At 43.2% G+C, this 16,387-nt stretch overlaps 1 long non-coding RNA gene across 1 annotated transcript; it reads right to left on the reverse strand.

The window, feature by feature from the left end:
• Positions 1-3,983: 3,983 nt before the first annotated feature.
• On the reverse strand, positions 3,984-5,407 carry LOC140203420 (uncharacterized). Its single transcript, XR_011887363.1, has 3 exons — positions 5,260-5,407; positions 4,781-4,988; positions 3,984-4,319 (listed from the first exon to the last, which is right to left on the reverse strand). It is a non-coding gene; the product is annotated as an uncharacterized lncRNA (long non-coding RNA).
• Between the last annotated feature and the right edge of the window lie 10,980 nt (positions 5,408-16,387).

Genomic DNA, 16,387 nt, shown 5'->3' on the forward strand with positions numbered 1-16,387 from the left:
GCAGAAGAAAAGGAAAGGCAGAATCGAGCAGTGGATCAATTGGGGGCTTCTGATGACGCTGCACTCCAAGTTTACTGTAACCTGACTGCTCTGAAGACAAGTCAGTTGCCGGAATTGAGTTCTGGGGAAGTGGCAGCTGCTCAGCGAGATGATCCAGGCATTGACACTATTTGGTCCGCGGTTGAAAAGGGAGACATGGCTCAGGCGGAGAAGATGAAACACACTTCGGTGCCTCCATTGCTGAAAGAATGGCCTCGGTTAGAGTTGAAGAACCAGATCTTATACCGGGTCACGTCACCCCTGGACCAACCTCGGCATTGCCAGCTGGTTCTGCTTGATAAGTATCAGAGGATTGCGTTGAAGTCACTTCATGATGATTCTGGACATTTGGGGGTGGAAAATACCTATGGATTGCTCAGAGGCCAGTTTTACTGGCCCCGAATGAAGTCGGAGGTTGAAGAATATTGCAAGTCGTGCACTTGCTGCATATGGCAGAAGACACTGCTTACGCGGGCAGCTCCTTTGTCCCACTTGTAGAGTGCAGGGCCCCTGGGCCTGGTGTGTATGGATTTCCTGTTCATAACCTGATGCCAGCAACATGGCGAATGTCTTAGTCATCACGGACCACTACACCAGATATGTGCAGATTTTTCCTACCAAGGACCAGGTGGCAACTATGGTGGCAAAAGTGTATCGGGAGAAGTATTTTATTTATTATGGCCCTCCCAGGCAGATACATAGTGACCAGGGACAGGACTTCGAGAGCAGACTCATCTATGAGTTACTGGGCATGCTTGGAGTTGAGAAGTTGAGGGCCATGCCCGATCACCCACAGGGTGATCCCCAGCCTGAGAGGTTTAATTGGTCCTTGCTAGACATGCTCAGGACCCTGGAGGTCAGCAAGAAGAGCAGGTGGAGTCAACATATTGAGCATCTGGTTCACTGTTACAATTGTACACGAAATTAAGCTGCTGGGTACTCGCCATATTATCTGATGTTTGGGTGCGAGGCGAGGTTGTCCATTGATGTTTGTTTTGGGACTACAAGGGTGACTTATCACCAAAGCCTTATCTGAAGTATATGTCTTATATGAGGAGAGAGCTGAAAAGGACTTATGAATTGTCTGGGGTCGTGGCCGCCAAGCGGAATCCAGGAAATAAGAGGAGGTATGATCAGAAAACCCTAACCCTAACCCTGCTGCCGGGAAACCGGCTCCTCATAAGGAATTTGGGGCTACCTGGAAAGCACAAGTTGGCTGACTGCTGGGTGGCTACACCCTATGTGGTGGAGAGTCAGATGCCAAACCTACCAGTGTTTCGGGTGAAACCAGAGGAGGGGAAGGGGCCTGACAAGATTCTCCATTGGAATAACCTGTTGCCCCTGGGACAAGAGGTGCAGGTATACCCACAGTCCATCTTGGAGATTACATCAAGTAAGAGGACTCTGGGAAAATGCGGGGCAACTGCAGGGCCCACAGCGGGAGAGGCCTTTCACTAACTCTCCATTGATTGAGGAAGAGACTCCTGGCCCTTCTCCCACTGAGTCAGGTGAAGTGGGGGGGGGTGCTATCTGTGGGCAGCCTGGGTTACAGCAGGACCCTGAAGGAGAGGAAGCGGGGGCTGGACACGGGACAGAGGGCTGCATGTTGCAGGGGGGCCTGAGTGATAGATTGGGGGAGGATTTGCCAAGAATCCCTGAAGTATCCCCAGTAGCATCTGAGCCTGAAGAGTTAGGTGAGGAGGTATGGAGGTCTCAGAGAATTAGGAGACCACCAGATAGATTGGCCTATGTAGCACCTGGGGAACAGGGCATGATCTCTACTGTTTTGGGGAACTATGTCACTGCCTTTTGCACCTGGATTGGGCTTTGTGTTTTGCAGGAAGGGTTGGCGAATTATCTCATTGTCATGAGGACATGACTAAATTTGGTAGGGGGAGAATATAATGGCTTCTTTGCAATGTTTCACTGCTAAGGCTAATGCAATGGCTTCTTTGTAATGTTCACTGCTGAGGTAATGGTTTCTCTGTAGCAGCAATGTTTGGGTTATGGCTGGAGATAACAGGACTGTAGTATGCATGTTAGCCAATCAGAGATTGTTGCTTTGTCTTGTGTATCTGGAAGGATGTTGTCCTCGCAGTCTTTTGTCGAGGAGAGAGGAAGAGGGATGACTCGTGTGGTGAGAGCTGGTAGACCACCAGACGGAGTGGACTGGGATCTGAGGGTCCGAAGATCGGCGACGCTCGGAAGAGACCGATGGTGGAAGGATGACGACTGAATGAGCTCCAATGTGACTTTGACTTGACTTGGGACCTTTTATATTTTCATTACTAACCCTATATTCAGATTAAGATTCATAAAGTTCAATCATTTCATTGCATATGGTGTACCGTCTGATATTTTGTGTTGTGGGTTTGTAACTGGGGGTACATCACACAGCATCCACACAAACGTGATTATCCAGTTTGGCGGAGCCAAAGGCTGCTTTCCCGAGACGATCATGAGCTGGGCGAGCCTGGGGGTTACACAAGACTCTGCAGAGAGTGGTGCAGACAGATCAGCGCATCTGTAGTTGTGAAATTCCCATGATCCAGGACATTCACAAGGACAGGTGTGAAAAAAGGGCTCGAAGGGTCAGCAGGGACCCGAGTCACCCCAGCCACAATCTATTCCAGCTGCTACCATCCGGGAAGCAGTACCACAGCATAAAAGCCAGGACCAATAGGCTCCAAGATATCTTCTTCCACCAGGCCATCAGACTGATTAACTCACGCTGATTTGAGTGTATTTCTATGTTATATTGATTGTTCTATTTATTATAAACTACTATCATTGCACATTGCACACTTAGATGGAGAAGTAACGAAAAGATTTTTACTCCTCATGTATGTGAACGATGTAAGAAATAAAGGCAATCCAATTCAAGTGCTTAGTGGCGGGATCCCATTGGAGATGGCAGAAGTTGTGGAGAATTATTTGCTGGACATGGAGGCTGGTGGGTTGGTAGGTGGGGACAAAAGGAACTCTATCCCTGATAGAGTGGTGGGAGGATGAGGCGAGAGCAGACGTGAGTGAAATAGTCCCAAACATTCCTTCCAGGAGGAGACCTGTGAGTCTGTTGGAGTCATATACTGTGTCCGGTGCTCCCAGTGTAGCCTCCTGTATATCGGTGAGACCCAGAGTAGATTGGGAGTCTGCTTTGTTAAGCGTCTATATTCCATCCACCAGAAAAAACGGGATCTCCCAATGGCCACCCATTTTAATTCCACTTCCCATTAACATTCCAGTACGACTATGCACGGTCTTCTCTACTGTCATGATGAGGCCACACTCGGGTTGGAGGAGGAACACCTTATATTCCTCTGGGTAACCTCCAACCTGATGGCATGAACATCGGTTTCTCAATTTTCCGGTAATGCCCCCCACCCCCTTCACCATTCCCCACCCCTTTTCCCTCTCTCACCTTATCTCCTTGCTTGCCCATTGCCTCCCTCTGGTGCTCCTCCACCCTTTTCTTTCTTCCATGATCTTCTGTCCTCTCCTATCAGATTCTCTCTTCTCCAGTCATGTATCTCTCTACCAATCAACTTCCCAGCTCTTTACTTCAACACTCCCTCTCACGGTATCACCTACCACCTTCCCCCCCCCCGACTTTTTAACTCTACTCCTCATCTTTTTCCTCTGGTCCTGCCAAAGGATCTTGGCCCAAAACATTGACTATACACTTTTCAATAAATGCTGCCTGGCCTGCTGAGTTCCTCCAGCATTTTTTGTGTTTCACTTGGATTTCTAGCATCTGCATATTTTCTATTGTTTGTGAAAGAAATGAAAAATGCTTTGGCCCATCTAGTGCAGTGAAATGACCTACAGCAATACGTATGTTTTTAATACCAAACTATTGGTGATCACAGCATTGTCTAAGTCTTTTAATTTTCATTATTCTGAAACAAAGGATTTACCTCTAGCTGTGAGAGAAATATTGTTTCTTTATTGTATAAAAGGGAATTCATACAGGTATTTTCCAAACATTGAGGAGAAATGGCCATGTAAAGAGGAATATTGTATCACCTTTACATTAGCATGACTTGAATCTGATATTACACAAGTCCTTTAAACAAACAACACATTATAGATGCTGATAATACATGTTTTCATTATATTTCTGGAGGTGGTGAAGGATGCAGGTTATAGATTTATTGGTAGTTGCTGGAGAGAGCTTCTGCCACCAGTTTAAAAATCTTGTAGGCAGCCTCATGTTCCTCTGGTCCGAATGCCTTTTTATCATGAAGAGCGAGTTCAATAATGAAGGTCTGGCCAAGAAGCTGTGAAGAAAAATAATAATTATGCAACATTGAAACAAAACTGGAAAGCAAAAACTCAAACCTCCAATGACCAGAATAACCCAGAAGTCTATTTTGTCCTACAAGTTGATGTCTATTCTCAGTGGTGCAAAACAAATGAGCCCCACTTTTTCTCCTGTGCAGATGGTGAATAAAGAAAGTTGAAATCAACTTGTGTTTTTAATCTAGTGCATAAATTCTTGAGTGAGCATCCTGTGTAAATAGCTCTTATTAAAGTGCTTAAACTTTCTAAGCTGTCCAGATCTAACTTTTGGGAAAATTAGTGTGGGTCTGCCTTTTCTACAGCAACCATATGTCCTCCCTTTCCATGGAGTTTCAGTCCACTCAGCCTGGGTGTTATGTTTGTGCTGATTCTGGAAATCGGTAATATTTATAGCACCTTTTTAATGAAAATGCACACATCCTAAAAAGATTAGTTCTACCTTGAAGTTTTGAGTGTCCACTCCAATTTTTTGATGATCACTGCCGAGCTGGCTGAAAGTATTACTGACTTTTTTCAAATCCGTTACTGCTTTTGACAGAGCCGATTGCACCTTCTCTGCATGAGCCAGAACGCCAGGGTCACAGGCTCCATAACGGCCTTTGAAACTTTTAAACAGCCTGGTAGTCCAGGGATAGACTGTGAATACCCTAAAAGAGAGAAAAACAAAATGTCCAGTTTATTTTGTGATATTCTTGAATTTAAGTATTTCTCAAAGCTTGTCATTGAAGAAATTTTTCTCAAGTAGAGTTGAGTTTCTGTGGGTTTGACTAGCACTTCAGTGCAGAATTCAATACTAGTTGCCTCACTCTATGACAATACATAGGCAAGCATAGAAAATTAAAGTACTTGCACTGGAACTATAGTTGAAAATATAGTGCATGAATTAAATATAAAATAGAAAATACATTTTCATCATACCTTGCCAAAGCTTGGGCAGCTATCGTTCTCTTATCTAAATGAGCTCATAGAAACTTGATGTATTGTTCCTGGCCTCTGTTAATTTCACCATGTTGGCTGTTTAGCTCTCACTGTCACTACTTGCACAAGAAAGCTGTGTTGATCTGGAGTTTTGACTTCACTTTTATAGGCTGCAATAGGGCTCAATTCAGACTAAAACCCAATTGTAATAGGCTGACTACTTGATGGGTTGGGCACGCTTTCCAAAGGTGAGCAGCCACTGTCCTGTGTTAGAGTGTTAAGATAAACACCTGCTGAACAACTGATTGTCTGAGGCTCTCTTCTGCTTATTCAATGTAAAAAATAATTCTCCAGTTTTGCTGAATAATAATTCTGTAGAACTCTCGTCCTGTTAATCGAAGTTCAACATTTATGATAAATAACATTCTTACTTTTCAGAAATTAATGTTTCTGATGTTGAAATCAAATCTATATCTATTATAATTTCAATTCTATGCATATGGAATTGCATTGATGGAAAATTGAGGATGAAATTACATCAATAACTTAAGTCAACATGATTTTAAAAATACTGAACTACGACAGTAATGTGCATTTCATGGTCCCTGGGGTCTTTCTGACTGCTGATTCTGCTATCAGCTCCCACTGCATAACTAGTAGCATTTTGCACTGTCAGTGAGAAGATCTTTGAATCTGGTAAATAGATGTATATGGACAAAGCTCTATTTCTTTTAGTGTGTCCATTTAATAGTGAAGCAATCCACAGACATTCACAAATTTGCTGCAGATGGAATGCAAAATTGGAAAGACCAATGTGCATTCTCCACAAACAAAGATGTGAGAATTTCTGATGGGGAATAATGAAATGGTAGAGGAACTAAGCAAATACGTTTGTCTGTTTGTGTATGGGATTTTTGATAGACTTTTGATAAAGTAAAGCTGAGTGAGTGGGCAACCATTTGGCATGTGGAAAATTGTCCCCTTTGATTACAAAAAACAGAAATGCTGAGTATTTTTTAAATGGTGTGAGATTGGGAAATGTTGAGTATCTAATTTTGGTTTTCTTGCTTTCTAAAGTAGACATACTAGCTCTGAAGGTGTACTGCAAAGTTTCAAAGGACTGGCCAAAATGTCAGATATGGGATAAAACACACAACAATAATAAACCAATATGCTTACTTCCCAATTTAATTTAGTGAATTTTGGAAATACTCAGGGAATCAGGTCACAGGTCACATATGTGAGATTTCTTCTTACAGCCTGAGCTGTTGAGTAATTCCAGCATTCCGTTTGTGAGGTTTCCAGCATTTGCAAGTGTTTTTGATTGTCAGATGTGAGGGTGCTCACTACTGATAGTACAATGCTCAAATACATTTTCTACTCAGTGAATGAAGTAGCCCATGCCTTGATACAACAAGCTCCACAAAACATTCTGCAATAAGTAGCCGATAACATTCACTTCACCAAAGTGCCAGGCAACAAGGATCTCCAACAAGATGCCATGCAGACTTCTTCCTTGTATTCAAAAGCATTATCATTGAGTCCTACCATCAACATCCTGGAAGTTACCAGTGACCAAGGACCAAACTGGATCAGCTACAGAACTACTTTGATAAAAGAGCTGGTCAGGCTCTGGCCATGCAATGGCAAGTAACTCACTTAAAAGCTTACCATCTTCCAAAGAATGAGGCATCTCCATCTGCATTAAAGAAGTTCCACACTATTGAGGGTATCTTGCTCGAATGTTCCCCCATCACCAGTCTATACACCCTGTCCTCTCCAACCACTGCAGCAGGTGTTACACAAAACAGCCCACACTTCCAGCTGCAGCCTCTCTGCTTCTGTGTTGTCCCCTTAAGGGCCGAAACCCAAGGGGCCTGTTGTTAGGTTGGTAAATCGATTTATTTATTGTCACATGTACTGAGATAGAGCGAGAAAACATGTCCTATGTTCGATCCACACAAATCATTTTATTATGACAGTGCATTGAGTAAGTACATGGTAGAACAATGACAAATGCAGAACAGTGTTACAGTTACCTAGAAACTGTCAACCTGCACTGCACTAAGGAAGTAGACTGAGGTCAAGACAGCACCTCATCTTACTATGGGACCATTCAATTCTCCTCTAACAGCAGGACAGAAGCTGTTCTTGAACTTGGTGATATGTGCTTTTAGGCTTTGGTATCCTTTGCCTATGGGATGGTAGAGAAGAGAGGAGCTCTGGGGTTGGTGAGGCCTTAGATTATATTGGCTTCTTTATCAAGGCAGTACAAAGTGTAGACAGAGTTCATGGAGAGGACACGGGTTTTTGTTCTGTGCTAAACTTTGTTCACAACTCTGCATTTTCTACTAATTATAGGGAGATCAGTTGCCACACCAACCTGTGATGCTTCTGGATTGGATGCATTCTACGGTGTATCAATAAAATCTAGTGATGGTGAGATGGGACATGCCAGATTTCTTTAGCCTCCAGAAGAAACTGAGTAGAAACTGAGATTTCTTAGCCTTGTTGAACAGGATAGGAAGTTGTCACAAAAAACTGTGGGTCAATTGTTTAAGACAAATAACAAGATGGCTTGAGTTGCAACAACAGATTGCGGTGCTTTTATTTACCTCAAAACAAGAAAAAAACCAGAAAATATTATATATATACATATATATATACGTATACAGATATACATACATACACACACACACACACACAGACACGTGTATATATATATATATATATATGGAGCCACCCTCAGACTAAACACAAAAAAAAACCCAAAGCCTTGGTAACCTGAGGCTTATAACTACTAAGCCCCTCCCCCTAGACCAACCAAAAGCTAACTAACTCAGTTATCCAATTAAAGATGGTATGAGTAAGTGGCTGGGTGGGAACGGTTGATTGAGTTGGTGGGGACTTTGGCGTTGAGGAGCCTAGTAGTTAGGAAAGGGTTAGTTTGTAGCCTATGGCTGCAAACGGGTGGGGGGAAGGTTGAGACTGAAGGGAGAGGGCAGGAGACTGTGGAATACTCCAGAAGTAAGGGTAGCCAAAAAAGGGGTGTATCAAGTGAAAGACCTGAAGTAATGGGGGCCAACAAATTGAGGAAAATGGGTGAATTGGAGGAATTTATAGTTCTGTATAAAATTAAAGGTCAGAAGGAAGGAGAAGGAGGATTTAGAGCCCTTAATCCTTTGAAAGTAGCAGCAGCATTAGAGAACCAAATAGGTAAAGGATTCCAGGACAAGATTTTGTCTAATGGATTGCTGAAAATTTGTTGCAAAGATATTGACCAATGTAACAGTGCTAAAATGGTGGGAAAATTGGTTGTGAAAGTGGAGTGTATTACTCTAAAAGAAAGGAAGGGAGTTAGGGGGGTACTGTATGGTTTTGGTCTGGCATGACTGAAAAGGAAATTTTGAACAATATTAAAGGTGGTTGAGTGATTGAAGCCAAATGATTAAAATCGAGAGAAGATAGTAATTGGGATTCCCCTGTTCTGCTGGTGTTTGCAGGTGATGTTCTTCCAACTAGAGTCTATCTTGGGTGCATGTCTCATCAAGTTAGAGAATACATTAGGCCTTCCTTAAGCTGTTATAATTGCCAGAGATTTGGACATGTTGCTGGTTCATGTCGAGGTAAAAGAAGATGTATGAAATGTGGAGAGGATCATGATATTAAAGCATGTAAGGCAGCCGTGCCTAAATGCTGCAACTGTGGAGGGGACCATATAACAGCGTTCAGAGGATGTGAGTATTTTAGTAAGGCAAAGCAGAGTCAGGATGTTAGTATCCAACAAAAAATATCATATGCTGAAGCAGTAAAGAAAGTTGATAGAGAGCAAAGGATAAGTAGAGAAAAAATTGGAACGATGGGGAGTCAGCATATTCCGAGTTCTCCAACTGTGGTTCCTTCAGGCATGTTGTTGATGACTAATGAATCTTTTTTGACATTTGTCGTTGATGTACTGGTTGGGGCTAAAACTACAGCTAAGAGGTTGGATATGATAAAAGTAGCTGTTGGAGCTGCAGAGAGATTCCTTGATATAAAATAGATTTCACTGGAAAAATTACATGAGTATATGACAGACAGACAATCACTGAATACTTCCCAGTTGTCGGGATCAGAGAGTACGGAGGAGCTTTATGTGGAGGAAGAGGCCAATAATTAGTATTTGGATGTTTTTAATTTTACAATGGAATGCAAGAAGTTTATCTGCAAATGGTCAAGAATTGAAAAGATTTGTTGGAACTTTTAAAGACAAGCCTGATTTGATCTGTACACAGGAGACATAGTTAAAGCCTCATTAGATTTTGTGATCCCTGGATATGATAGTTTGAGAGCTGACAGAACAGGTAAATCTGGTGGAGGTTGTGCAACTTTCATAAAAGCAGGACTCCAGTTTAGAAGACTTGATTTTAAATCTAACCTTGAAATTGTGGCTGTGGAGGTTTGGAGCTCTCGTGGTCAAATAACTTTGATGAACTTTTATAATCCAGGTAACATGATGTTATCAGATTTGGTTGAAATTATGAATAAGGTAAGATCCCCAGTAATCTGGGTTGAAGATTTCAATGCCCATAATCCTATATGGGATAGTGAAAGTAAAGATAGTAATGGAGCAGTAATAGAGGAGTTTCTAGATAAATATAACATGGTACTGCTAAATGACAGAAGGCCTACAAGATTTAATATTGTGAAGAATACTTGTAGTCACTTAGACTTATCTATCACTTCCTCAAACTTAGCTAGGGTTGGAGGATGGGATGTTATGGACAGATACACACTAGGAAGTGATCACTATCCTATATTATGTAGATTTGGTAGAAATTTGATGGTAGAAGTTGAGGAGAGGTCTGCTAGGTATAATTTTTCTTTGGCCCATTGGGATGAGTACCGGGAGAAAGCTGTGGATATAATAGAAGAGATTAATAGCGAGGGCTCCATAGATGATTGGAATGAATCCCTCTGTTCTATAATTCATAAAGTTTCTCAGTTGATTATTCCGCTACGGAATGTACTTAAGGCCGAGCATTAGTTCCGTGGTGGAATAAAAATTGTGAATTAGCAGTAAGAAACAGAAATAGAGCTTACAGGAAATTAAGAAAGTACCCAGTGTTAGATAATGTTATGGAGTATAAAAAGGAAAGAGCAGTCGCAAGGAGAGTAATTAAAATGCAAAGAGGGATAGTTGGAGAAGATTTTGTGGAACCCTGGACCCTGAGACACCTATAAAGCAGCTATGGACGATCATTCACAGAACATCAGGGATATATAGGAAACCATCTATCCCAGCTTTGCTGGAAGGAGATATTGAAGCTGTAACCAATAAGGAAAAGGCTGATATGTTTGTAGAGGTGTTCCAAGCGTTACACAGTTCTGGAGAGTTAGGTGATTTGAGAAAGGAAATTATGTTAAAGGAAAGTTGGAAATTGGACAGGAGTTTGGATGATAATAGCTCCATAAATTTGTTTTTCTCCCTTCAGGAATCGCAGGAAGCTGTCCAATCAGGTTCAAACACTTCTCCTGGTAGGGATGAACTGTGTTATGAATTGCTTAAGCATTTAGATGACTCTGTATTAATAGAAGTTCTAGCATTGTTTAATTCAGTGTGGAAAGAAGGAAAATTACCAGTAGAATGGAAGCATGCGGTGGTAGTTCCAGTTTTAAAGCCAGGTAAGGACGCGTCTAGTCCTAGTTCGTATCGGCCTATAGCTTTAACGTCAGTGCTTTGTAAAACTATGGAACAAATGGTCACCAACAGACTTATTTATTTTTTGGAGAATAAGGGACATTTTGCTGCCTATCAAAATGGTTTTAGAGCTGGAAAATCAACAATGGAATCTGTTGCCCTTTTAGATCATGATATTAGAAAAGCATTTCAGAACAGAGAAGTAATGGTAAGTGTATTTCTAGAAACTGAAAGAGCATATGACTCACTATGGAAGGATGGCTTATTAATTCAACTCTATGATGCAGGAATTAGAGGTAGAATGTTTAACTGGATCAAAGATTTCCTTAAGGAAAGGACAATTCAAGTAAGAATAGGCGGAACAAGCTCCAAGTCAGTTAAAATAGGTAATGGTATCCTTCAAGGAAGTATCATTAGTCCAGTTCTTTGTAATGTCATGATAAATGAAATCTTTGATCAGGTAGGGACAGGATTTGGCAAATCATTGTTTGCAGACAATGGTGCAATCTGGAAAAGAGGAAGAAACATCAAGCATATATTAAGGCAGGTACAAAAGGCTTTAAAAAAAAAACTGGGTTAATAGATGAGGCTTCAGGATTTCTGCTTCTAAGTCCAAATACATGATTTTTGGCTTTAGAAGAAAGATTCCTGATTGTGAATTGTGTCTATATGATTCTCCACTAGAAAGAGTCAAGGTATTCAAGTTTTTAGGTGTCTGGTTTGATAGACTTATATGGAGGGTTCATATAGACAAAACAGTTGGAAAGTGTGAGAGAGTTTTAAATGTTATGAGAAGTATTGCTGGATGCGACTGGGGAGCAGGGCGGGAAACTATGTACTTAATATACCTAGCTATGATTAGATCAGTTATAGATTATGGTTGTATTGCTTATGGTTCTGCTGCTATGGCAGTGCTTGGAAAACTAGACACTGTGCAGTCCAAAGCACTTAGACTCTGTTGTGGAGCTTTTAGAACAACATCAGTCCCGGCATTACGTGTGGAGATGGGAGAAGTGCCTCTACATTTAAGGCGAATTCAGTTGGGCCTGCAGTATTGGGTAAAACTAAATGGATTCAGTCACAGCTGTCCATCAAAGTGTCTTTTTCAGGGGAAGTCAGAGAGCCAAAGTAAAATTAAAGGATACCCATTTTTAGATTTGGTTAATAACTGGGATGTGAAATTGAAACTGACTGAGGAAGACATAGTCGACCAAATTTGCTTGCCACCCGTCCCTTTTTGGCTCTTTCCAGAACCAGAAGTAGACCTATTCCTCCTTTTTCAGATCAATGCAATTCCACAAATGAATATTTAAATAACAAATGGGGATCTTATCTGAAGGTTTTTACTGTTGGCTCAGTGGACCCAAAGAGCAGTAGGGCAGGATTTGGGATGTATGTGTCTCAACTTGAAGTTAAGATTGGTCACTGGGTTTTAGATGGTGTTTCTGTCTTTGAAACAGAATTATTAGCAATCTTCTGGGCCTTATGGTGGATAGAAGACTCTCGACCACGTAAGGTTATCATCGGTTCGGATTCTGCTGCTGCCTTAGAGTCTATAAAAGGGAGTAAATCAAAAGCTTGTCCTGACATAGTTATTGAGATTCTCTTAGTGTTGTTTAGAGTAGGGAAGATGGGTTGTGCAGTTAGATTTTCATGGATACCAGGGCATGGTGGGGTGGAGCGAAATGAAATTGTGGGTGGCATTGCAAAGTCTTCCTTACAGAGCAGGCAAGTAGAAATTAGAGTTCCCCTCGGCAGAGCAGAATTGAGAAGTAGGATTAAAAAAGGTATAGAGAAGAAGTGGCAGGAGGATTGGAAAAATGAATTAAGGGGCAGGCATTATTTATCTAGTCACCCACTAGTTAAAAGGTTTCAGACTGTTACCTTTTAAGTCGTAGAGATATGGTGAAATTTACAAGACTTAGGTTGGGGCATTGTGGGCTAAATTATTATTTAAAAATAACAGGAAAACATTCTACTGGATTATGTGACTGTGGTAGTCCAGAGACAGTCCAGCATGTTTTGCTGAGCTGTAATCAATACAAGATTGAAAGAAGCATGTTGTTCAAGAGGCTATCTGGCTTAAATTTATTTTGGTTTTCTATTAAATCTTTGTTTGGCCGTCAAGAGAATCAACATCTGATTGAAGAGTCTAAAATTCAGTTTATATGTGAGACTAGGTTGTATTTGAGAATTTGAGTCCCTTGAAGTTCTATAATTAATTACACATCCTGCGGAGGGCCGTAATACGCCTAGATGCGTCTAAACAGCCGGAAATAGAAGAAGAAGAAGAAGAAAGATGGTATTCTCCACCATCAGCACACCTGTGCAGGTTGCTGCTGCTTCTATATAAGACAGCTCCGTGCAACAGCTCTGTTTCAGACCCAGTGACTATTACTGCTGGGGATGAGTGTTTTACCGAGTGTGCCATGTGCCGTCTGTAATCAGTGACGGGCCTTCGTCACGTTACCACCCTCCTCTCCTGCAGCGGCAATGTTTGGCAGTCTTGACAGGAAGTCTGCTGTGATGTTCTCCTTGCCTGATTTGTGCCACACACAGAACCTGAAAGGTTGAAGTTCCAGGTACCACCTAGTCACCCTGGCATTCCGATCCTTCATTGTCTGGATCCAGGTCAGGGATCTGTGGTCCACCTGGAGGTCAAACTCCCTCCCAAGAAGGTAGTACCTGAGGCTCCCAAGAAGGTAGTACCTCTCCCTGAGCCAGTACTGCCCCGATGTCTACACCTGAGGCATCCACCTGCACCAGGAAGTGGCCTTCAAAGTCAGGACTCTGCAACATGGGAAGAACATAATTTCTCCTTCAGGTCCTGGAAAGCACTTTCACACTCCTCACTCCATTCCACAGGATTACGGGCCAACTTGCAGGTGAGGTTGATCAATGGGGCTGCCAGGGTTGAAAAGTGAGGGATGAACTGTCGGTATCAGCCCACTAGGCCAAGAAAAGACTGGACCTGTGTTTTGGTACGGGGCCTAGGGCTGTTCAGAATGGCCTCAACTTTATCCACCTGAGGCCAGACTTCACCTCTCCCCAGATGATACCCCAAGTACCGGGTTTCCTGCCTGGCCCACTCACATTCCTGCAGGTTGAGTGTAAGTCCTGCCGCACTGATTGCATCTAGGACTCGACGAAGGTGCTCCAGATGTTCCTCCCAGGTCAGGCTAAAAATGACCACATCATCCAAATAGGTGGCACTGCAGTCCTCACAACTTAGCAGCACTCTGTCCATAAGCCTCTGGAATGTGGCTGGGGCACCATGTAAGCCAAAGGTCATCACCGTGAACTGAAAGAGACCTAGAGGGGTCCTGAATGCAGTGAGGGGCCGGGACTGGGTCTCCAGGGGGCCTACCAATACCCCTTGCAGAGGTCCAAGGTGGTGATGTAGTTGGCTCTCCCAATCCTCTCCCGCAGGTCCTCAATCCGGGGCATCGGGTAAGCATTGTAAAATGAGATGGCATTCAGTTTTCTAAAGTCAATGCAAATGCGAAGAGTTCCATCCTTCTTCAGCACAATGACAATAGGGGTACTCCACTCACTTTCAGATGGTTCGATGACTCCCAGCTCCAACATCAAGCGGACCTCCTCCTTCAACACCTTCACCAGATGTTCTGGTACTCGGTAGCATGCCTGCCGTACTGGACTCTGACCTGGTTTGACTCGGATGGCATGCTGCAACAGTCTGTATGGCCTGGTTTCTGTGTGAACAACTGAGGGAAGGTGTCGAATATAACTGACAATTCAGCTGGCTTCTTACCATCCAGGTGAGGGAGATCCACCTTGGTAGGCTGTTTACAGGCCTCCACTACATCTTCAGTCATCTTCCTCAATCACCCGACGTGCCAGTAGTGAGATGATGGAAGGATGGCTGCTTCTTTCCTCCCAGGCTTTCAAAAGGTTCACATGGTAAGTTTGCCTTTGTTTCCCGTTCTCCGGGTGCAGGATCTCATATGTTGTAGGCACCATCCTCCTTATAACCTCAAAAGGTCCCTGCCACTTGGCCAGCAGCTTGCTGGATGAGGAGGGCAGGAGCAACAAGACCTTATGACCTGGTTTGAACTCACATTGGCGTGCCTGCTGGTCATACCACCGCTTCTGAGTCTTCTGGGCCTCCAGGAGGTTGAGTCTGGCCTGCTCTCAGTACCGCTCCAACCGGTCTCACATCTGAAGGACATATTGTACAACACCTTGCCTCTCTACAGGATTAGCTGCCACCTTCTCCCAGTACCGTTTCAGCAGATCCAGGAACCCCTGGACTGGCCAACCATAGAGCAGCTCGAAAGGGGAGAATCCAGTAGATGCCTGAGACACTTCCCTGTGGGCAAAGAGCAGAAAGGATAACCACTTATCCCAATCCTTCCCTGCATCAGATACAACTTTTCTGAGCATCCTCTTGAGGGTTTGGTTAAATCCCTCCACCAGGCCATCTGTCTCTGGATGATAAGGAGATGTCCTGATAGCAGTTATGCCCAACTCCTTATGCAGCTGGCTCATCAGGAGAGATGTAAAGTTGGTTCCCTGGTCAGTCAGGATTTCCTCCGGGATGCCTACACGAGAAAAGAGCTGGACAAGAGTACTGATCAGTTTTGGAGTGGTTACTGACTGGAGAGGAAAAGCTTCATAGAATCGTGTGGCATAATCACATACAACAAAAATGTACTGATATCCTGCTGAGCTTTTTCCCAGGGGTCCCACAATGTCCATTGCAATCTGCTTAAATGGGGTGGTAATCACTGGCATGGATTGGAGGGGTGCTCGGTCGGATTTACGGACAGCACTGGTTTTTTGACACTCTGGGCACGTTTTGCAATAGGTCTGCACATCAGTATACATTGAAGGCCAAAAGAACCGAGAAGCCAGCCTGAGATATGTCTTATGGTGACCTTAGTGTCCTGCCCAGGGAATGGTATGTGCAAGGTATAGTATAAGGGACCTGCAACTACTTGGCACCACTAACCTGAGGATACGAATTGACAATAAACAGGACTGGTCAAAGAACACTGAGGCTGTCTACAAGAAGGGTCAGAGCCACTTCTATTTCCTGAGGAGACTGAGGTCCTTTAACATCTGCCGGACGATGCTGAGGATGTTCTACGAGTCTGTGGTGGCCAGTGCTATCGTGTTTGCTGTTGTGTGCTGGAGCAGCAGGCTGAGGGTAGCAGACAGCAACAGAATCAATAAACTTATTTGTAAGGCCAGTGATGTTGTAGGGATGGAACTGGACTCTCTGACGGTGGTGTCTGAAAAGAGGATGCTGTCTAAGTTGCATGTCATCTTGGACAATGTCTCCCATCCACTACATAATGTACTGGGTGGGCACAGGAGTACATTCAGCCAGAGACTCATTCCACCGACTGTATACGAGGATAGAGGACTGCAGAGCTTAGTACTGATCTGTTGTTTGCAGGAACACTTAGCTCTGCCGACTGCATG

Source organism: Mobula birostris, chromosome 9, assembly GCF_030028105.1.
Source record: "Mobula birostris isolate sMobBir1 chromosome 9, sMobBir1.hap1, whole genome shotgun sequence".
Lineage (NCBI taxonomy): Eukaryota > Metazoa > Chordata > Chondrichthyes > Myliobatiformes > Myliobatidae > Mobula > Mobula birostris.